The sequence below is a fragment of the Mustela lutreola genome, chromosome 1 (genome assembly GCF_030435805.1).
Source record: "Mustela lutreola isolate mMusLut2 chromosome 1, mMusLut2.pri, whole genome shotgun sequence".
NCBI lineage: Eukaryota > Metazoa > Chordata > Mammalia > Carnivora > Mustelidae > Mustela > Mustela lutreola.
Genome location: NC_081290.1, coordinates 79410577 through 79435413, shown reverse-complemented (window position 1 = coordinate 79435413; position 24837 = coordinate 79410577).

Below are 24837 nucleotides of genomic sequence, written 5' to 3'. Positions count from 1 at the left end.
TCATAGGGAATTTCAGGTTCAGGCCATGATAGAGTAGCTCACAGTGAATAACCCCACACAACTAAGATGGCTATAAAAGCTGGGTGTAATACATAAAACAATTGTTTGAAGTCTTTGGAGAACATCCAACCCACAATACAATTGTATTTGACAGAACTGAGACAATACAAACTCACAAAATAAATTACATTCCAGATTTTTTTTTTCTTGACAGTACTTCCCAAATAATGATATAAAAAAAAAAAAAGAGCATGAACAGAAGTGAGTGTTCCCATGTTGAGACAGGGGTCAGAGTCAGACGCACCCAGGGTGTGTGAGAGTCATGGGAAAAATGCCTCATAAATAAGTAAAGACAGAGAAGAAGGCCAAATAGCTACACACAAGTCCCCTCAGGAGTGGCCAACCTCAAAGATGTGCATGCTCAAGACAATGCTTTAAGTAGCCACAAATAAGCAAACAAACAAACAAAAACCCAATAGATGGGAGATGGAAAAGCTGAGCTTTGACTTTGGCTTCTGCTGTGGTTTGAACATTGACACATAGGGGCTCATGGGAATGGGAAACTGCGTGCTTAGATGTGTTATTCTTTTGCGTGGAGCTTTTATGTGAAGTAGCACATTCTGGGTTCTGCTCACACTGGTAAAGTAATTATTTAATTAACTATGTGCTAAAGCTGACCTTGAATGGGCATAGCAAGAATGCATGTCATACATAAATCAAAGGTAATGATTAATGAAATTTTCTGTAATTGAGAATCATTAAAAAGTATATTATTCACCACATTTACAGATTAAATAAGAAAAATCACATCACCTCAACACAGATACATAAGATAGGTATTTTAACAGATATACATATAGAAGAAACATTTGATAGAATTCATTATGAACCCATGACATATTTATAAACACCTTTTTTTCCTCCAAGTTTTTATTTAAGTTCCAGTTGATTAAATTCAGTTGACACAGTGTAATATTAGTTTCAGGTGTAGAATTTAGTGATTTATCACTTACATACAACACCCACTGCTCATCACAAGTGCCCTCCTTAATACCCACTTACTTACCTTACCCACACTGCCACCAACCTACCCCCCCACTCATTCTCCCAGACCACCCATCTCCTCCCCTGTAACCATCAATTTGTTCTCTATAGTAAAGAGGGTGTTTCCTGTTTTACCTCACCCCCAACACCACTTTGTTCTTCTGTTTTGTTTCTTAAATTCCACATATGAATGAAATCATATGGTATTTGTCTTTCTCTGACTGACTTATTTCACTTAGCACAGTATTCTCTAGTTCTATCCACATCATTGCAAATGGCAGGATTTAATTCTTTTTGATGGGTGGGTAATATTCCATTGTGTATATCTGCCATGCCTTCTTTATCTATTCATCAATCAAAGAATATTTGGGCTCTTTCCATAATTTGGTTGATATACACATTCTTATTAAATAAGAATTTTAAAAACACTTAATTAACCTGATAAAACATAGCCTTTGAAATACTATAATAAATGTCATATGATATAATGTATTAAAAGACCTCCCTTTAAATTCAAGAACAAGTAAAAATGTTACATTACTTTCCCATGGCTACAGTAACAAATTACTACAAATACGACATTTCAAAGCAATGCAAACTCAAACTTACTCTTTCACAGTCTGGAAGTCAGAAATCCAAAATTAGTTTCATTGCACTCAAAATTCAGATGTTAATAAGAGCATGCTCCCTCCAGAAACTCCAGAGAGAATGTTTTCTCTGCCTTTTCAACTTTAAGAGAAATGTTTCTTGGCTCATGCTCCTTCCTTCATCTTCAAAGCTAGCAGTGCAGCATCTTCAAATTTCTCTCCACTTTCATCATCACATAACCTTCACCTTTGTGTTAAATATTCCTTCCCCTTCACCCTTATGAGAACCGTAATTGCATTTAAGGCTCACCAAGATAACCCATGATAGTCTCCCCTCTCAAAATGCTTACTTTAATCACATTGACAACCCTAATATAGCATTTAGAGATTCCAGGGACTGGGACCTGCATATCTTTGGAGGCCATCATTCCACCTAACACAAATACCCTTTATTTTTGCTTTATTAGGCACCATACTTTCTGAATGACTTTTTAAAAAGAAGACTTCGTCTGAAACAAAGAAGTTGCACAATATTTGTGGGGCATGTGAGGTGAGGGGAAACTTTATTTTTTTTTAAGATTTTTTTTCATTTATTAATTTGACAGAGAGAAATCACAAGTAGACAGAGAGGCAGCCAGAGAGAGAGAGAGAGAGGGAAGCAGGCTCCCTGCTGAGCAGAGAGCCCGATGCGGGACTCTATCCCAGGACCCTGAGATCATGACCTGAGCCAAAGGCAGCGGCTTAACCCACTGAGCCACCCAGGCGGTATATAAATACACACATATAGGAAGATAGAAATGGTGTAGAAGAAAATTGGAGATGATGCAGCAGAGAGAAAGATTGAAAAGAGAATTAACTATAGCAACCATGTAAATCTTTAACTCACTGAGCCACCCAGGTGCCCCTAACCATGTAAATCTTGCAGGAGAAAACTTTAGATGAGATACAACATAAAAACTGCAGGATTAGCTTTTAATAGATAGGTTTTGCATAATTTTTTATGATGATTCCTGGTTTGATCTTAATTACTTTACTGTCAATAGATATTAATTCTGGGTAAAAATTATTGACTACAATGAGAGAAAATGGAAAAGAAGACAGAAAACAAGGAATTTTCCATGATATAAGTGGAATATTATAGTCAGTACACAATGAGTAAGGACAAGCACACAATGTTTGGTAAAAAGACACCTATAGGGGGCGCCTGAGTGGCTCAGTGGGTTAAACCTCTGCCTTTGTCTCAGGTCATAATCTCTGGGTTCTAGGATTGAGCCCTGCATCAGGGATGCTCAGAGGGGCACCTGCTTCCCCCCCCCTATCTCTCTGCCTGCCTCTCTGCATACTTGTGACCTCTGTCAAATAAATAAATAAAATATTTTAATAAGACACCTATATATCAGACAAGAGTTTGGAATATGTATGTATTATCTACTTCCCAAATTTGTATCCTAAAGGAATAATGTGTTAATAAAATGATAAAAGGACTCACCTTAAGGAAATAACTTGTATACTCTATTGCTTATGTATCTAATCTCTTCCTTGTTTTTCGGTGGGTCAGAGTACACAGTTTTAATGTGGTCACTACTTTCTTTTACTAGTATATACAGAAAAGTCATACTTTTGGGTAATATCTACTTCTTTCTTGTAACCTAAACTATACTATAGTGAAAATGCAAAATAATAAGCAGAAAGGGGGACATCTGGGTGGTTCAGTCAGCTAAGTGTGTGCCTTCAGCTTAGGTCATGATCCCAGGGTCCTGGGAGAGATCCCAGGGTCTCTCTGCAGAGATCCACCTTCTCCCTCTGCCTCTGCCCCTGCTTGTCCTCACTTTCCATCAAATAAACAAATAAAAAAATCTTAAAAAAAAAAGGAAAGGAAAACCTGTGCTACATACATTTTAATGTAATTTATTATACTATTGTATATGATAAGAGTATTTAGAACTTAAGCATTAAAGCTAAGGGTTGGTTGAGAAGGACAGGAACATAGAAAATCTAAAATACAGAAAAGATGAGTTCTGTAGTTTAATCCTTCAAAGTACAGATCATAGAACTAATCAGACACATGACCCTTTTTGTTAAACTTTTTAAAAGATTTTTTTATTTTATTTTTTTATTTTATTTATTTTAAAAGATTTTATTTATTTTAATTTATTTTATTATTTATTAAAAGAATGAGAGATAGAGAGAGAGAGCATGAGACGTGGGAGGATTAGAGGGAGAAGGAGGAGCCTGATGTGCTACTTGATCCCAGGACTCCTGAGCTCAAGGCATTCCCTTAACCAACTGAGCCACTCAGTGTCCCATGTTAAATAAAATTTTATTAGAATATAACATCATTATTTTCACGTATTGTCTACAGCTATTTATGATCTAAAAATAACAGAGTTGAGTAATTGTACACAGAACATGTGCACAGAGTCTAAAATATTTGGTAGTTGGCCCTTCATAAAGAGCTTTACAAACTACTCTCTAGTTAATCTCAGGTTCAGTATCATTTGTGAATAAGTGTTTGCTTAGTGAAGCCATGTTTGATTTTCTTGCTAATGACAATAATTGTTAACTGCCTCTAGACAGAAGATTCCAATTATTTCAAAATTTCATTATTAGAAATGGTACACTTAATTAAGCAGTAGTTGTTACTTCAAGTATAATTAATTAGTGGAGGTATATTGTTTTTATGAGATATAATTAATAGGCAGAGAGGCTACTGCTCTGTAGCATAGTTATGATTTAAATGCTTATGGCTTTATATAATTTAAGTATAGAGTCTGTTTATTATTAGCTATTCCTCACATCATCTAGCTCATGTAATGTAGCTCTCATGTAGCATATTATTTATGTTGTTGATAGTTTATTTTGACAATAATAGTTGGATAGGCTCATCAAAGTGTTTAAGGCAGAATCATGGAAATATACCTGAGAAGATGATGAAGACAAATCCATATATTCACTTACTAAGTTATGTTATTTAAACAAATAAAAGTGATTTTCCCTGTCAACATACATATAAATCTATGATATAATGGTTCTTAACACATCTGAATGAAATAGATGACACCATAGTTTGTGCCAGGCTGATGCATTTTAAGCATTAATTCTCAAAAATTTAACCTGGGTGGGGGGCACCTGGGAGACTAAGTCAGTTAGGTATCTGCCTTCAGCTCAAGTCATGATCTCCAGGTCATGGGATCAAACCCCAAGTAGGGCTCCCTCAGCAGGGAGACTGCTTCTCCCTCTCCCTCTGCTGTTGTCTGTCCACCCTTCCACCCCCTCTGGCTTGCCCATATGCATGCGTGTAAAATAAATAAATCTCTTTTTTTTAATATAAATAAATAAAATTTAGCCTGAAAATTTTATCAATTTTATTAGCAAAAATTCTAACTTGCGTTTGCTTGGTAAATACAGGTGAGAAACTCTGGATCATAAAGACCCTAAAATGTAGGGCCCCAAGTATTATTTTAACGTATTTAGACTTGCAAATCCAGTTTTGTTATTATAACTTAACAACTGATAAGAGGAGTTTTGCTTACATTCTAAACTTGCTTGTTCACACTATTTTGGGTACAGTGAAGTGTCACATGATAAAGTAGAAGTGATTTGGCCCACAGATGACAAATAACTACAGGAACATACAGAATAACCTGTCCATGGACTTGAAAGCATATTTGTCTTATTTTACCTTGTGATTATTCTTTGTTTCCAAAAGAAAACAATAGGTTGCAGTAAAATGTTCAGATCTTTTGGAGAAACACTAATAAAGAAAAACAGAGGCCTTTATCTAATGGCCAAAATAGAAAGCAGCACTCAAAAAATATACTCAGTTTTGAGTAATAAGTGGTAGGATCTTAATTTACACCAATTTCTTGGTTAAATCTTACCCAACTGTCCAGATACTGCCATGCCTAAAACTTTCATCTTTTCCTACCACTAGCCAGTAATAATAATGCAACATATCAGAGCAAAGAATATTTCCTTACAGCAGTGGAATTATAACAGAAAAAGTAGGCAAGGAGATAATAAGCAACCTTTAAGTATCAGTGGCTTGGATTAACTCAGATTTTTATATCACTCATTTCATAAATCCATCAGGTATTACTCTACTCATGGGTCATTGTCATCCTTACACCGGGATCCAGACAGAAAAAACAGCTATTCTAGAACATGGAAAGTTGCTGCAGTCAAGGAAAAAGATAGTTAATGTATGGCATACCCTGGATCTTCATTTCTAGAGGGGAATAAAGATTTTAGTTCTATTCACATTTCAGTGGCCAAAGTAAATCATGTGCTATACTTGAACTCAACAGGGCAGTGAGGCATATGCTATCATGTATAGGGGCAGGTAAGAAAAGTTGTAAGCAACTGTAAAGTTTATCATCTTATTCTTTGCTGTTGTGGCTACCTTCTCTGTAAAAATAGTTATTGCAAAATTCATTAAGTTCTTACTATATTAATCAAGGTAATTAATGCTAGTTCCTGATCAGAAAAAGTATAAATCTCAGTGGCCTAACACACTTTTTCCTTCTTTCTCTTCATATCATGGTTCAGTGGAAGATTGCATTCTTTGAAAGTTCTTAGGGGCTTCTGCTATATCCTTTGAATTCAGTAAGAAGAGGGAAGTAGTATAGAAAGGATTGCATAAGACATTTCAGAGCCCAGATTAAAGTATAAAACATAACTTCCATCTACATCTTCTTGACCTGTTAAGTGGTTGCAATCTACTTGCAATTAAATCAGAAAATATAGTATGTCTATATTGTTCAGAAGAGGAAAATAATATGGTCATCATCCCTTCAGTCTTTGCCAAAGTTATCCCTGCTGGCACAATATCTGTTTTATTCTTCCTCTCATCTTAATACACACTGACTTCTCTCATCAAAAGAAACAACAGAGAACTCTCCCAAGGCCCAAGGTCTAACTCAGAATTTAGAACCTCTATCACAGGCCTGGCAATCAAGTCCAAAGAAAATCCTCATTTTTCGGTAAATCCAAAGTCAGAATATTTATCATATATACAAAAATGCAATGATGGAACAGGAACAAAGAGTCATAAAGATGTTTAAATCATCCCAGTCATTTGTTCTTGACTATTTCAAATCCTTTTAAGAAGACTTTGTAAGCACGTGACCTGAGAGTGACAAAAATTCATTAGGACCTCATTTCTCTCTGGGAGAGACTCTCTTACCTTATGTGTCCTGAATCTCTTTTCTTACCCTCTGGAATAACATAAAGACTTGTCTCATATCAGTATTGCCACATTTTGTATTAGTATATATGTAAATTCCAAGATTCTGTATTTTTTCTAAAAAAGGAATTAGAGTAGAAAAGATATTACTAGGGAGATGTTCCACAGAATATATCTGATTCTATCATTTTAAAATAAAAACACTAAATTATTTTATCTGTGTCCAGATGTCATCTAAATAACATAATTATATGATATGCACATCATTATTTATATATACTAAGGGGTGACATAATGATGTGTTTAAGTTACGGGAACTGGAGGGCAACTAATTTAGTTCCAATTTGTGCTTCACCACAAACTAGCTCTGAAGTCTTGGAAAAAAGAACTGAATTTCTGTCTCTTAGCTTTCTTATCTTAAGAAGGAAACAATAGTAGTAATTACCTCTTGGTCTTCTTGTGAGGATTAAATGACCTGTACATATAAATGCTCAGAACAGGAGCTGTTGTGTGTTCTGAATAAATGTGGCTATTCAGTAATACACGATAGAAATTAATAAGTCAGCACAGAAACATCTGCTAATGACAGGCAAAAAAAAAAAAATGAGCACAAGATTTATTATATCCAATTACATTGTGTCAACAACTTGTAAATATGTTTCTCTTATGAGAACCTCTTTTTAGTACCCTAGAGATTTTAATAACATAGTGCATTTGGATAGGTGGAAGAGTGCTTCATTTGATGGTGTGGAAAGATGGGACTGAGAAAAAGCAAGTTAGAAAGGAGAAGGAACAGGAATCTTGAGTTACAAGTACCTTCTCAGGCCTTCCAGTTTTTAGGAGAAAGCAAACCACAACCTGGAAATACATTTCTTGAGAGATGATACTCAATTGACTTCTTGTATTCATTTGACTCTTGTGAATAGAAGCACAAGCTGCACTTTTGTTGCAAACTATCTTTTCAGAGATGTCTGCATAGTGGACAACCTTGAAAGACCAAGATAGTGTTTATTGATAGACCAGAGAACAAGATTTGTCTATTTTCTGACATAATAAAGACAGTATACCCTATTTCTAAAGGTGAGTACATGAGGTAAACTACAAATGTTGCAGTAAGTTAAGAAAATGGAGGAATATGTCTTTGAAAATGCTGCAATAGGCCTCTCAGGCTGGAAATCAGATAATCCAGTTTGTTTGTTTTTTTTGTTTTGTTTTGTTTTGTTTTCTGTTCTTTTTGTTGAATAAGTCTGTCCATCAGTAATAACTTGTAGGGAAAAGAGAAAAGTATAGTCTGATATACTTGTCAATATTTCTTAATCAAGAATGGTTATTTTAAAAAGTGGCCATTAATTCTGTGTTGTGTGTCTCTCTAACAGTCAAAAGGGTGGGTAGAGATAATCTTTTCCATGACTTCATTGTGGGTCATAGTTTACTTCTATCTTGTTATTCTCTGTAATCTTAACTTAGTTGCATCCTTACAGTTAAAGGTAGTTCAGCAACATTCCTGCATTCTAACCAGGGGGAAAAATGTAAGAAGAAATCTAATATAAATACCATATGATTTCACTCTTAGGTAGAATTTAAGAGATTAAACAGATGAACAGAGGAGGAAAAAGGAAAGGGGTAAACCATAAAACAGACTCTTTTTTTAAAAATATATTTATATATGTACATATATATATAGATAGATAGATTTAGATTTTATTTATTTACTTATTCGATAGACAGAGATCACAAGTAGGCAGAGAGGCAGGCAAGACAGAAGGGGAAGCAGGCTCCCCGCTGAGCAGAGAGCCCGATGCAGGGTTCAATCCCAGGACCCTGGGATCATGATCTGAGCTAAAGGCAGAGGCTTTAACCCACTGAGCCACCCAGGCGCCCCAACAGACTCTTTACTGTAGAGAATAAACCAAAGGTTGCTGGAGGGGAGGTGGGAGGGGGAGGGACTAAATGGGTGATGGGTATTAAGGAGGGCACTTGGGAAGAGCATGAGAAGTTATATGTAAGTGATGAATCACTTAATTCTACTCCTGAAACCATTATTACTCTATATGTTAACTAACTGGAATTAAAATTAAAAGTTGAAAAAAAGAAATTTTGTATAATTAAAACAAATTTTGTCTTCATAGAGATAAGTTGAAATATACACTGATGATATTTATATTGCACTTGATAAACATAACATTGAATAGGAGACTATGAAATGTAATCTGCTTGTGGTCATATGTACTTTGGGTTCTATCACTAAATAGATCATAGAAGAATACATACTAACAACAATTAATAGTCTCTACTACAAAGAAATTACCAAGTCATTTCCAATTAGTAATGTCAAAAAGGTTTATTTGATGTTCTATTTTTTTTGTTTGTTTTACCTTCAACTTAGAAAGATCTGTACAAGCATTCAATAATAATGATGGTATGAATAACAAAAATAATGAGATGTTTCATAAAAGAAATGAAAAGCATTTATTTTTGAAATCTCATTATTGTTTTATATTGACCTTCATAGAAATTAAACTGACTAGAGAAAACTCAAATTTGATTGCTGTCAGTTATGTGGATTTATTTATATGTCATTAAATTATTTGTAAAGATAAAATAATTGGAACTTAACAAAAAGAAACAAAGTTTTTATATTTTGTTGAAATTAAAAAAATAATAATTCTTTTTTATTCCAGGCTGGAAAATTATATTACATTACCCTACAAACTTAAAAGTGTTTAAGCTTTGAAATTCCAGGTAGAGAAAATAGAGACATTATTTAACTTAACTCTTGTCTAAGTAGCAATGCATAAATTTGTATGTACCTGTTAGTAAGAGAAAAAAGGACCCAAAACAAAGTAATAATACAAACTCTTGACAATGACCTTTCAATAATACTAGCAAAATTATCATGATCTCTTGTAAGAAAACAGTTTTGCCTTTCTGGGTTTCACTTTCCCAAGTCCCTAAGTATTAATTCAGTGGGAAAGAAACTTTAGCCATAGTTGCAGTTTAATTCCCTCCTCAAGATATGAAGTACAGTTAATTAGAATCATATAATCTTAGAGCAAAATGGATCCTTAGAGAGTATCTAATCCTATTCTCTCATTTGTGCATGTGGAAATGGGTTTAGCAATCTTACTAAGGTCACACAAATTCAAAAAACACATAGAAAGTCTTTATGATAAAAAGCAAATGAAAAGTGTAAAACTGAACTGGTATTAATTTATTTGTGAGTATGTGTAAAGAAGTTTTAAGTCTTAAAATTATTTTTTTCTAATGATTCTGGTAAGTTTTAATGAGCTCAGAACAATGTTTCTAAATATTTCAAATTTTAGTTTGTCATTCAAATATTATAATAGTAATACTTTTAAAAGTAACAGAGGTTCTCTACAGGGAAAATCATAGATCCTTAGAGTTATATCAAATTCTTGAAATGCACATGTGTTGTAAAATATCTTCTTGCCAAAGGGAATTCTGATACCACCCCACAATAGGACTGAACAAAAGTCCTTGATTTATAAGCAATTATTTTTAAGTGCCTGAATTATTGACAATAAATATTAAAATTTATTTAGTAAGACAAAGGGTGAACAAATCATTGCATATAGTTCTACTATTTTTTTAAAAGATTTTATTTATTTATTTGACAGAGAGACAGCGAGAGAGGAAATATACGCAGGAAGTGTAGGAGAGGGAGAAGCAGACTTCCTGCTGAGCAGGGAGCCCGATGCAGGTTTCCATCCCAGGACCCCAGGACCACGACCTGAGCGAAAGGCAGACACTTAATGACTGAGCCACCCAGGCACTCCTAGTTCTACTATTTTTACAATAAAATGCATCAAAGCTAACACCTCACTTCTGATATAAACTGTTTTGATGGTTCCAGGGACCCCCTCTAATTTTGATGTTTCATCAAAAATACTCACCAGACTCAATTATCACGTTATTTAGAGATTAGGATTTATTACAGTGAAAGAGACCAGTAACCGCAATTCTAGTCTTACCTTATTAATGGATAATAAAACCAATAATATATTTTTGTTCATGTATATCACCTATAACATAGACAGATCATTTGAACATATTGATAATCCTGTCTCACATATGAACTATGCAATGATTCAACATGTGTGCATGAACTTTACATTTTAAAGGTTGAAAATCATTTCTAAAACAATATAGAAATAAATTGAGGAGTATAGCCACTATGTCATAAATTTGAAAAGTCTTCAAAATGCTCTGAGATACACATAAAGAAAATGTATTTTGTTGCTATTTTAACAAATCAGTTATTTAATAATATTAGTTCATTTTTATTATAGCTTTATGGCCATCCAGAATATTAGCTATAAAATCATACATATACATAATACAAAACAAATGCATTTATAAATAGATAATAGTTTCTAAGTTTATAATGTATACTATTCCTAGGAAAACACTCCCTCCCACACGTATATATATTGTTTTAATGACAATGATTTTCTTACTTGCAAAAATATGCAAATTTAAGCAAATGTTAAAATAAATTATGTTTCTTTCATAAAATATATGCATGTTTATTATAAAATATAGAAGCATCTTCATTCATTCTGTAAAGATTTCTTGAACATCTACTATGTGTTAAGTACATGTATAAGTGCAGGTAAAAGCAATGAATAAAACATTCAAATTGTATGGCCTTCATGGAGTTCATATTCTAGTATTGTGAGAAAGACAGTAGATAGTATCACATAGTATATGTGTTTTATGCCAAATTGTGCTAAATTCTACCACAAACAATAAAGGAGGAAAGGGGAATAGAGCATTCTGAGGAAAGGAAGTCATTAAGTGGAACCATTTGAGTACAATGAATAGTTATGAGACAGTGAGCCAGGAGCATAATTGAGGGGAGGTTTTTTCAGAGAGAAGAAGAATCAAATAAACCCTTGGAGTCAGAATGTACCTGTGGTGTTCCTGAAAGGATGGCATGGTGATAGAGCAGACAAGATGACATCTGAGATGCTGTAAGTCAAGGGCACATGGGGATGTCTACGAAATGAGAAAGATTTTGCTTTTTCACTTGATTGATAATCAATAAAGAGCATCAACAGAAAGTAATGACCTCTTTAAAGATTTAACTGTATCATCTATGACTGCTATGTAAAAATAGACTATAGGTTAGCAAAAGAGAAAACAGGGGTATCAGTGAGGAAAGTAGTATGTAAACTACTCCTAATGTGAGCTGATTGAGGCTTGGACCAGGTAGTAAATGTGGGGGGGAGAAGTGATCTGATTCAGACTATATCTTTGAAGGTATTTTTGAAGGCCTTTCTGGTGGGTTGTATGTACATTATGTATAAGGTAGTGGTAGAACTTACTGTCTAAAATAGCATGCTATTTGTAATTATATGAGGAAAAAATTGCAAACTAGATATATTTGAACTCTATATATAAGAGAAAAAAGTGAATTATTCTTCCAAGGTTTTGGTCTGAACAATTGGAGTAAGTTGGAATTGTTAACACAGTTATGAAGTTGGGAGGAGGAAATTTGAAGATAGAGAGTAGGAAGAACCAATAGTTTTATCTAGTTAATGTGAATTGGACATTTATATGTATGATATGTTTTAAGTAAAATGTAAATCATAAAAATATTTGTAGGATATATCTCTGTTTTCACCTCAGATACTAACAAAATTATATGAAAATACATCAAGACCAAAATAGCTGTTGTAGTTAGGCAGTAGATATAGTTGTGATCCTATTGATCCTATTGGTATACTGCCTTTTTATAAAGCTTTTTAATAATGGAATTAATTTTATAATCATCAAAATTTCTATAAAAATAAATAATTACATTATTCTTTATAACTTATGCTTCTTACATATTTCAACTGTATTGCCTGATACAAAGATAACATTAGAATTTTAAAAAAATGCGCAATGTGTACTTTATGTATACTTTTAATTTAGCTCCTTTTAAGTACACCTTTTTATTCTCTAACTGATATAATTCAGAGACAACACTTAAACACAATTTAATGAATTAGCTCATGAGTTTTAGCTATTCCAATATTAAATTCCTTTTATTTATGGGCTATTTCTAGAGATGTAATACAATTTTAATATTTAATTTGGTGACTTAGTACAACCAATTTTATATTGTCTTATGAATGTGTGAAAAATATAAGTGTTAGATTATGTGTATTAGAGAAAATTTGTCGTCTAATTACATTATATCTCTTCAAAGTCTTGCTTCAGAATAAAACTCATTTTTAAAAGCAATAGTGCCAACATGGGGGCTTAAGTGGGTACGAGAAGAATAAATGAAAGAAGATGGGATTGGGAGGGAGACAAACCATAAGTGACTCTTAATCTCACAAAACAAACTGAGGGTTGCTGGGGGGAAGGGGTTTGGGAGAAGGGGGTGGGATTATGGACACTGGGGAGGGTGTGTGCTTTGGTGAGTGCTGTGAAGTGTGTAAACCTGGTGATTCACAGACCTGTACCCCTGGGGATAAAAATATATGTTTATAAAAAATAAAAAATTATTAAAAATAAAAAAATAAATAAATAAATAAATAAATAAATAAATAAATAAAAGCAAGCAAGCAATAGTGCCTATATGTTCACTCTTAAAAATCTAAAATGGTTTGTGGTACTCACATAAAATATGGAAGACGTTAACAACAAATGAAAATAAATCTATTTCAGGATGCAAACAATTATGTGATTACATATTTGTCTTTCCTTAAAAATAAGATATTCAAATCTGTTGTGGGGAAAAATTACAAAGTTAGAGTTAGCATAATCCTTTAATTACAGTGCTGTTAACCTGAATTTATCATGCACAAGCTTGGGAGAGAGGTCAGTCTTGTAGTGTCCCTCTTATGAGAACCTTTACTCCAACAGATGCCCCAATACTTCTCTGACTTCCACTCACCCAAACCAAGTCTGGTGTAATTCATACACAAATATGTTTGTACATTAATATTATAAAGCCATGATTACCTCAAATATCTTGGGTAATAGTTAGTTGAATTGATATATTTGAATGTATTTTATAAACTACAAAGTTCTAAAAAAAAAACTACTAAAAACACAGAGGGATTCACTAAAGAAATGTTGAAAAATAAAAGCAAAACTGTGGGCATCACATCACCTGATTTCAAGCTTTATTACAAAGTTGTGATCACCAAGACAGCATGTTGCTGGCACAAAAACAGGCACATAGATGAATGGAACAGAGTAGAGATCCCAGATATAAACCTTAACTCTATGGCCAAATAATCTTCGGCAAAGCAGGAAAAAATATCCAGCAGAAAAAAGTCTCTTCAATAAATGATTATGGGAAAATTGGACAGCTATTTTTAGAAGAATGAAACTTGACCATATACCATACAGAAAGATAAACTCAAAATGGATGAAAGACCTCAATGTGAGACAGGAATCCATCAAAAAACATCAAAATCCTAGAGGAGAACATAGGCAGTAACCTCTTAGACATTGGCCACAACAACTTCTTTCAAGACACATCTGCAAAGGCAAAGGAAACAAAAGGAAAATGAAATTTGGGGACTTCATTAAGATCAAAAGCTTCTGTACCTCAAAAGAAACAGTCAACAAAACATAGAGGCAACCCACAGAATGCAAATGACACTACAAAGGGCTGATTCCAAGATTTATAAAGAACTCCTCAAATTCAAACTCAAAAAACAGATAATCATGTCAAAAAATGGGCAGAAGACATGAACAGACACTTCTCCAAAGACGACACACAAATGGCTAGCAGACACATGGAAAAATGTTCATCATCATTAGCCATCAGGGAGATATTACCTTACACCAATTAGAATGGCAAAGATTAACAAGACAGGAAACAGCAAATATTGGAGAGGATGTGGAGAAAGGGAAGCCCTCATACACTGTTTGGGAGAATGCAAGTTGATGCAGTCATTTTGGAAGACAGTGTTGGGATTCCTCAGAAAATTAAAAATAGAGCCACCCTATAACCTGGCAATTGTGCTACTGGGTATTTAGCCCAAAGATATAGATGTAGTGAAAAGAAGGGCCCATCTGTACCCCAATGTTTATTAAAATAATGTCCACAATAATCAAACTGTGGAAAGAGCTGAGATGCCCTTCAACAGATGAATGGATAAAGAAGATATGGTCCATATATATAATGAATATTGTATCATCAGAAGGGATGAATACCCAACTTTTGTGTCAACATGGATGGTACTGAAGGATATTATACTGAGTGAAATAAATCAAGCAGAGAAAGTCAATTATCATATGATTTCAATTACTTGAGGAACATAAGGAATAACATGGAGGACATTAGGAGAAGTAAAGGAAAAATGAATTGGGGTAAATCAGATGGGAAGATGAACCATGATAGACTGTGGACTCTGAGAAACAATTGAGGGATTTAGAGGGGAGGGGGCTGGAGGGGTTGCTGACCCTGGAGGAGGGGATGTACTACATGGAGCACTGGGTGTGGTACATAAACAATGAATCTTGGAACACTGAAAAAATAAAATAAAAATAAAAATAAATAAATAAAACAAATGTTTGCTCTGTCTTATCAGATAAAGGGCTAGCATCAAAAAAAAAAAAGCAGAGGGATTAGGCAGCATTCATATGCATCACTTTGCTTTTTAAATTTTTTTTGACATAAAAATATAGTGTAAAGGAATTTTTATAGAGAACTGTAATATTTTTTAATACCCACAGTGATGGAGATATTTTAAAGACAAGGACTAAAATGAAGGGTATGAACAGCAATGAGTTTTCTGCCTTGCTGTTGGTCCTAAGACACTTTTAAAGAAACTCAGTAGATGAGACAATGTGTATTTGAACTCTCAAGTTCTGTTTACATCATAATTTTACAAATTAATAATGGCATAAACTTAGAATTTTTGAGCATTATGGGATATGATAACAAAGATAACACTACATTCTATAACATATTTACAGGGAAAATAAACTTCATTAAGTTACAAATTAAACAATGATTTTTAAGTGCTGCTTAGCCAAAATGAACATTCTCCTAAATAGTACCATATAGTTTAAGGGTTTCTTATTCTAATATAGATTTTCAATATCCAGAAGCCTTTATCAATGTAAGACCAAATGTGAAAACATTATTATTTGAGCATAATAAAATAGCTGTATTTATGAAATACCTACAATATAGGCAATTTTAAAAGTTCTATTTTGTGAAAAATATTCTGATTTTTTTAAACTCAGTTGGGACCCAAAAGCTTAATATAGATAATGAGTAAATAGACAAACTTCCTTCATTGTGACAATAAGCTATAAAGATAATTAATGTTTCACACATAGTGTTAACAACTGAAGATATAAGGACATATTTCATAGTACTGAAGAAAATTTTACTATAATAAAGGAAATGACTTATCTTCAAATATAATGATATATCACATTCCAGGAAAATTAAATCAAGAATACAAAATGAGATTCATAAGGGTTAAATTATTAAGCTGCAATGGTTAAGAATAATTCCAAAGCATCCTTCTATGAAAATGTAAAATTTGAAATCTTAAATGTCTTGAAAGAAATAAAGATCTGCAAGTAATTACAGAATGTAACCATTGGCATTTACTTACAGAAACAAAGTTATAATGTTTGAATAATGATAAGGGAGGCAATATATGACCAAAAATTATAACCAAATGATTTGTTATCAAAATATTAAAAATAAAGAACTATAGATAATTTCACATAAAATTTTCACACAAAATTTTTTCTTTAGGAAAAAAAAAAATGATGAGCTGCAACTATCCTAGAGATCAATATAGAGATGCAGTAATCAAATGAATAACAGTGAGGTTTAGATACATTACATAAAAACAGAGAAGATTAACCATGAATGGTTAGAGTTACAAAACATGGGCATGATACACTTTTTTTTTTAATTTTTAATTTTTTATAAACATATATTTTTATCCCCAGAGGTACAGGTCTGTGAATCACCAGGTTTACACTCTTCACAGCACTCACCAAAGCACCAATGTCCATAATCCCACCCCCTTCTCCCAAACCCCCTCCCCCCAGCAACCCTCAGTTTGTTTTGTGAGATTAAGAGTCACTTATGGTTTATTTACCCTAAAGATACAAACGTAGTGATCCAAAGGGGCACATGCACCCGAATGTTTATAGCAGCAATGTCCACAATAGCCAAACTATGGAAAGAACCTAGATGTCCATCAACAGATGAATGGATCAAGATGTGGTATATATATACAATGGAATACTATGCAGCCATCAAAAGAGATAAACTTTTAAAATACACAGGTAGTATTGAAAAAATAAGGGACATATGGAAGAAAGTGTTAATACATTATTTTTATTTTATTTATATGTTTATTAATTTTTACTTAACATGGAATCAATAGACATTCAAATGTTATATTTCAGGAGATGGGGAAATAGATGATTTCATATGTAGTCATTTTATATGTGAAGATTTTAATCTCCACAAATCCTTTGAATAACATAGCAGACAGAAATGCCAAATAAAAATTCAAAAGCAGAAAACTAGTGGTGTGATTTAAAGGAAAAAAAACTGGGATAGCAGGGGATCTGCACAAACTTCATAATTCAGTTGAATTGAGCAAAACCCAGTAATAATGGTCTTACACAAGATGAAATGTTGTATATCGGGTAGAGCAAAAAATAAAACATAACTATTAATTTGCCTACAAGATTTAGAAATTTTTTAAATGTCAAAAATAAAAGAAAGAAAATCATACCTCTGAAAGAAGAGAACTTTATGTAGAAGCCTGTATAGATAGATCTGAAAAATAAAATCACGAGTTGAAAGAAAAATTACCCCATGTTGTGAGTTTCAATTAAGTTTGAAAAACTGTGCATTGAACAATCAAAATCAAGCCCCTGAGAATTATGAACAAGAAAATCAAGCCCCTGAGAATTATGATATATCCAGAATGGCTGAAAATTTGATGGAGAACAATTAGGAAAAAACTCAGTTGTAGGAACACTGGGGAGAAGAAAGAGAGAAAATAAAGGACTAACAGAGAAAAATCACAGAAAACACAGATCAAAGAAAACTCTGGAAAAGATACTATCTACAGCCAAAAGCACAGTCCTGAAAAGAAAAGAATGTGCAAATGGGAACAAAAGCAAAAGGCAGAAAATTTCTCTGAATCACTGTAGTCCTTGGAAATAGAATGAGGAGGCAACCCCTAAGTATGAAGCTTGTTAAGAGTCAGCAATTTAGAAGCCCCCTGAATTATAGGTCATTTATAAATTTGAAATCACTCCCTATCATAGACCCAAAGTAAAATCAAAGGATAAACGCTATCTTCAAAATTTAAATTTATTGATATGTGATTATTCATCTTAAAACTAATGTGAAACCTTAAATTTGGGGTCAGATACTATCCTAACTGTTCATAACAATGAAAAGAACTCTGCTTTTATACAAACAGATTGATGAAAGACAAAATTTAATGTAATGGGTTAAGTGCTACTATAATAATGTATTTGGACACAAAGCTACAAAGATTCTTTAAACATGTAGTGTAGGGCACTCTATGGTAGTGGAAAAATAGTAATACATGAGATCTTCACCCTCCCCAGACACAAAAGTTTCTCTCTCTTCCTATCATCAGAATATATAAAACACAAAAAGAACACCCATCTAGATAAGTCAAGATGAAGACACCCACATTATGCTAAGTGAAATAAATCAAAGAAAGATGAACACCATCTGATTTCACTTCCATATGGAAACTAAAAAACAAAACAGACACAGAAAAAGACTCATAAATACAGAGAAAAAAAGTGATGGTTGCCACAGGAGAGGGGCTATGAATGAAGGGGATTAAGTAGTACAATTGTCTTATTATGAAATAAGTAAGTCACAGAGAGGAAAAGTACAGCATAAGGACTATAATCAATCTTACTATAGTAACATTGTATGGTGACTACACTTACTAAAGTGAGCACTGATAATTGTATAGAGTATGTTGAATAATCATGCTATGCAAAGGAAATATATGTTAATAATAAAGATTTAAAAATATATATTCTTGCACAATACCTAGAAATGTAGCAAATTATAAATAGGTAATCAGTATATGAAGGAGAGTAATAAAGACCTATACATAGTTTGTTTTAAGGAATAGGATAGAGAATAAATAAGCAATAACAATATTCTGTTTTTATTTTGGTAATTTTCCATATGCTATACTCTCTGCTTGTTATTTAATTAGATCATTTCAATTAATTATCCTAACACCACCAAGGTCAGGTCTACCAGTTGGTAGGTCAGATAGTAAAGAATCAAGCAAAGTTAGGCAGCAGCTAGGAGTTATTAGTAATGAGAAGTAGAGAACCTGAAATAAGAAGTAACTATTATAACTATTAGCATAGTTTTTAAAAAGTTACTAAAGGATCCAAGAAGATTAAATAACTCCATGATGCATTTATTTCACATGAAAATATTAATAAATAAGTATGGAGAAACTTCTTGAGTATAAAACACACAAAGTTCTTGATAATATGTACAGTATAGTGTATTGAGGTTATGAGATATTCTTTGATAATTTTTTTTAGTTTATTCGATGACATTTAAGTGGTTTCCTGTTTTCCAGTCCTTATAAATGCTATTCATTTATCTGGCCATAATATACTGGCTACAAAACTAACACATTACGTAAGGGAATTGCTGGAAGTATTTTACACCGTTCCTTATTTTTAAAGCAACACTTAAATGTTTCACAACTATTATCTATCAAAATATAAACTTTTCATATCAGGGAGATCATATGATAGTTGTCTTTCTCTGCTTGACTTATTTCGCTAAGCATGATACGCTCTAGTTCCATCCATGTTGTCGCAAATGGCAAGATTTCATTTCTTTTGATGGCTGCTTATGTGTTTTGGTGAGTGCTGTGAAGTGTGTAAACCTGGTGATTCACAGACCTGTACCCCTGGGGATAAAAATATATGTTTATAAAAAATAAAAAATTATATTAAAAAAAAGAAAAAAAAAGAAAGTCCAGAAATAAACCTATAAAAAAAAAATAAAAAATAAACTTTTGTCTGTTCTTATTTTACTAAAAGATTCAGTATTACTAGGTAGTGAAGTAGAGGGCATTTAATTAAAATAATTTTAAGATTCTTTTTTCTGTTATCTATTTATTTTATATTTTCTTTTATCTAGTAATTTAGATAATAATAATAATAGAACAATATTATAATCAAATCAAATCAAGCGATATTGTAGTCAAAATCTAATTTGGATCTTGAGGATATATGGCAATTTTGTATACATTGTGGCATTGATTACTTAATCATTTTTACATTTCTATTCATTGATGTAATCAATGACAATTTCTTTTCTAATGTTGTCATTGTTTGGGCTAGATATTAAGATGATTCTAATCTCTTAGTCTTTCACTGTATGAGCTTGAATTAGTTTTCCTCAAATATTTCTTTCCACTCACATGTGGTTTTCTTTACAGAAATTCATAATCTACTTCCTCCACTGTTTTAATGGTTTTAAGAACATTCTGCCCCCTGATTGCCAACCCATAATGGGTTAGTTTTGTTCATTTTTTTCTGGGAACTTATTTCACCAGATTTTTCAAAAATATCCTTGGAAAAAATATATCAACTCACCTATTCTCTCTTCTATAACTGCTTCATTTATAATTATGCCTCCCTCATCCACCTTGCCATTACTCTATCTCCTGTTTTCATTTTTATTTTTTTTAACTTCCCCTTTCAATTCTTCATTACCTCCTTCTTTCTTTCTTTGTCCTTGACTAGAGATGAAGCTGTGACAGATTATACCAACATCTACCTACATGCAGAGTGCATGTGTGCAGGTCTGTATGTTTGTGTTTTAAGTATACCTGACTAGCATGTCAACATTATGTGGGAGTTTCTGTTCTGATACCCCATTACTCATTCTCTAGACTTTGTAGCATTCAAGTTCAAGCAGGTACTTGGCAAAGGCCATCTTCATTGTTGGTTTGACTGTTTAGATTTGTATATTTTGTCACTTCTAGTTTTTATGGATTCCCCTTACTTTATTTAACAACTGTATCATTTTTTAGAAAAATACAGAGTGCAAACTCTTTTAAGTATAGAAATTTGTTTTGTTGTTGTTGTTGTTGTTGTTTTTTTTTGAAAATATATTATCAAGAATAGCTTGCTTTTCTATTTTTTTTTCTTTTTGGCATATATTGGTAAAGGTGTTCCTACTACTGATTTGTAAATTAAATTGTCAAGAATGTGAAGAATTAAAAAAATGAAAAAGAATGCTAAGAATCATTGACACATTTTTACAATATCACAGAATATCTAATTTGATATATCAGAAAACATCAAATTATTTAATCATGAAACAAAGTCCTGCAAAAGAATACGCACAAAAACAAATGTTTGACACAATCATGAAACAGTTCAAAAGTCTTCAAAAAGATGTAATAGCATTTCTGTTTACTAGAAATGTTATTGATTTATTTCCTCAAGGCTCTATTTTTAAAAACAAGTTTGATTAAATATATTGTTGGATGAATGATCTTTTAAAGGTCAGGTTTATATATGGTCACCACTGTTGTCATTTTGGAATCAAGTGTTATTTTCTTTGCCTTTTCATACAAGCCTGAGGTAGTCCTGCTCTCAAATTGAATTCATGGGCATTTTTGCAAAGAGAAACAGGTAAAGAGATGGCTATGCATTTAGTAATCACTTGTTTGTTTTGTTAAAAGTATTTATAGCAGATCTCACTTATTTTAATAAATGTTGAAATACCCACTGACTTTGTGATATCTTTTGGCTATAAATCTGTAATCCTACTTGTGATCATTATGTATAGGTGTATGTGTCTATTGCCTTCTTGTGTTGTGTGTGCCTATGCACATGCACATGGGTGACCACTTGTATTTGGACTTTACTTTTTCCCAAAGCCTTTTTTATTTTAATATACTACCAGCTCAGCTTATAGAATGGATTTGAATGCAGTCTGAGGTCATTCTATATGAACAAATTATAGGATAAGAGGAAGAGTATTTTGACACTTCACAAATTCTGATGTGTAACATTATCTAATAAGGTTCACTTAATAAATTTTTCTCAATGTTTATAGTCTGCAACCAAAGATGAAAATGAGAGAGTGATGAAATGTATGTATATATAAAGATATCAAATTTTTAAAATATCAAATATTTTAAAAATTATATCCTTATATACAGATATGAATATTAGGTCATGAGTATGGATAAAAATATCAAAATATATACATTAGGCTTTTAAGATTTTTACTTGGGCTCTGGTGGAGAAAGCAGCAAAGAGCAGAGACAAGCCAAGAACAGAAATGAATAATGCTACATAACAACAAAAGGAGAAAAGTATGTAAAGGGATTTCCTTGGAAAGTGAGAAAGGGAAAAAATTCCCTTTTTTGATGACATTTGATTTCTAGACTCCAACACAACATCAAATAGGCATGATATTCTCATATCAATCTTGATTTCAGAACCTAATTACTTTTGACTTAAAGACCAAAGGGGGAAAAATACCATCATAACTCAGTGTTCATGATAGGATATATTAAAATATTTAGAGCTTTCAAAAGAGTTTTCAAAATATTTTATTATGATTATAACCCTAGATAACCTTAAGTAAAGTCATTATACATGAGGAACACTTCACTAAATCTTTTTCAATAATCCATACTCTTAAAATGAAAAACCCTGGGATCAAACTGCATTTATATTCTCATTCAATCATTTACTCTGTGACCCTTTCACAGATTAGGAAATTAAGGCACTTTGCACTTCCTGAAAAACTGAGTTACTGATTCATTTATTTGAGAACTAGGTAAAAATTGTCAGATACTCTGCCTCAGTTGTACATATTTAAAATGAAATTTCTTGAAATAATCATAAAAGAACTGCTTGTTTTGTGATACACGTTAATAAAGCCATACTGATTTTTTTTTTTTTTTTAACAGCTCATTCGTAAAAAGTTCTTTATCTGGAAATGGGTTAAATCTCTTGATAAAAATTAATTTTAAATTCTCAGAATGATTATTTAAAACTGAGTATATTGAATCTAGAGCCACTGAAAATAATCTTTATATCACTAAAATTTTATATATTCTGGGGCACCTGGGTGGCTCAGTGGGTTAAAGCCTCTGACTTAGGCTTGGGTCTTGATCCCAGGGCTCTGGGATCAAGCCCCCCATCAGGATCTCTGCTCAGCGGGGAGCCTGCTTCCTCCTCTCTCTCTGCCTGCCTCTCTGCTTACTTGTGATCTTTGTCAAATAAATAAAATCTTTAAAATATATATACATATATATGTATATTCTTACCCATTTCTTTTTTAATTTATTAAAAACAAATCTTCATAATCTGAACATTTTACCAAAGATTTTCAGGGACTTGCAAGACTATCACTTCCAAATTCAATTTCCTTCAAATACTATTTTCATGTAGCATTTTCTTTTTATGAATATTAAAATAACATTTTTCTATATTGAAATTGTGATAATTAGCTTATTTACATATTCAACCTCTATCTTTTTGACAGTATAAAATGGCTTTAATTCATTTCTTTCAATCTTTTTACTTTGTCCATGTAATCAATATCTGTAATCACTAAGCAAAACACTAACTACTTTTGTTTCTATTTTGTTACTCTTTATTCAGTGAAACAGTTTACTATAATTTAAATATGAAGGAAACCAAGTATATCTCTTGTATGCCATTATTTTTCAAAAGCCATTTAGGAGAAACAGGAATCTATATAGACAGATAAAAATAAACAGGTATCAAAAAAAGTAGTTAAGTTTAAATGCCAGGGAGCACAGGATTTTGGGTCATTTAGCAAATGTTGACAAGAATTGTAAAGAAAAAAAAACGTTTAAATATTGTTATTTGTCAATATCTTGAATAATTTACTGTGTCTTTATTTTATATTTCAGTATAACATATGACATGTAATTATGTGTGACTACTGTGGGTTATAAATAAATAAAATTAGTGTTGCACATATAATATGTATACATAGACAGTAATAAGAATTTCAAGTGTAACATTGCTTGTCATAGAAAATAATATTAGAAGGGCACCTGGGTAGCTCAGTCAGTTAAGCATTTTACTCTGGATTTCCTCTCGGATCTTGATCTTGGGGTCATGGGATCGAGCCCTGAGGTGGGCTCTGCACTCAACAGTGAGTCCTTGGAGTTTCTTTCCCTTGCCCTCTCCCTCTGCTCCCCACTCTTCCACTCACGTGTGTATTCTTTCTCTAAAATAATAATCTTTTTTTTAAAGAAAACATTAGAAACTATATTATCATATATTGCTAAAAATAATTTTTGAAATGAATTTAGTACAGTTATATAATGGAATACATTTAATTGGCTTTATTGAGTTCAATGTGCTTGATTTAGTGTTTTCCATGTAAAATTAAGTTGTTTCTAGCAGTCAAGGGTCTTTCTACTACTCACTCCAAAGATTCAGTTGGTGCCAAAACATAAGGGGCAGAGTCACAGATTGTTCCAAGATATGCTCAGAGACCATGGTGTTCAGCACCAGAAGGGCATAGAGAGCAGAGAGAAATGGCTGCCTTTTGCCTAGCTCCTCTTTGCCCCTCTGGTGATGCAATGCAAATGAGATGTCATAGCACTGATAATGGGATCTACTAGAGGCAAGGAACCCTGGCAAAAAGAGTCAGGGCATTCATGTAAAAGAGTGACCAGCTGCTCTGACACATTCTGAGAGAGTTTCCATGGTAACATAATGGAAAGAATTTTGATTTCTTACTCTAGTTCTTTGGAATGCAAATAAATCTCTCCAGGGAGAAATGAAGACTAGAGTTTCCAGCTGTACAAATCCTGGAGGGTCTCCAAAGGGTCTCATTCTCTCTTGAAATGTAAACACCCACCCCTGGGGAGGTAAATCTCAGAGGACAGTCTCTAATAATCTTATCTCTCAGAATTAACTTCAGGGTTTGTTATTTTATTCCAGTTCCAAAGTTGGTAAAATTTG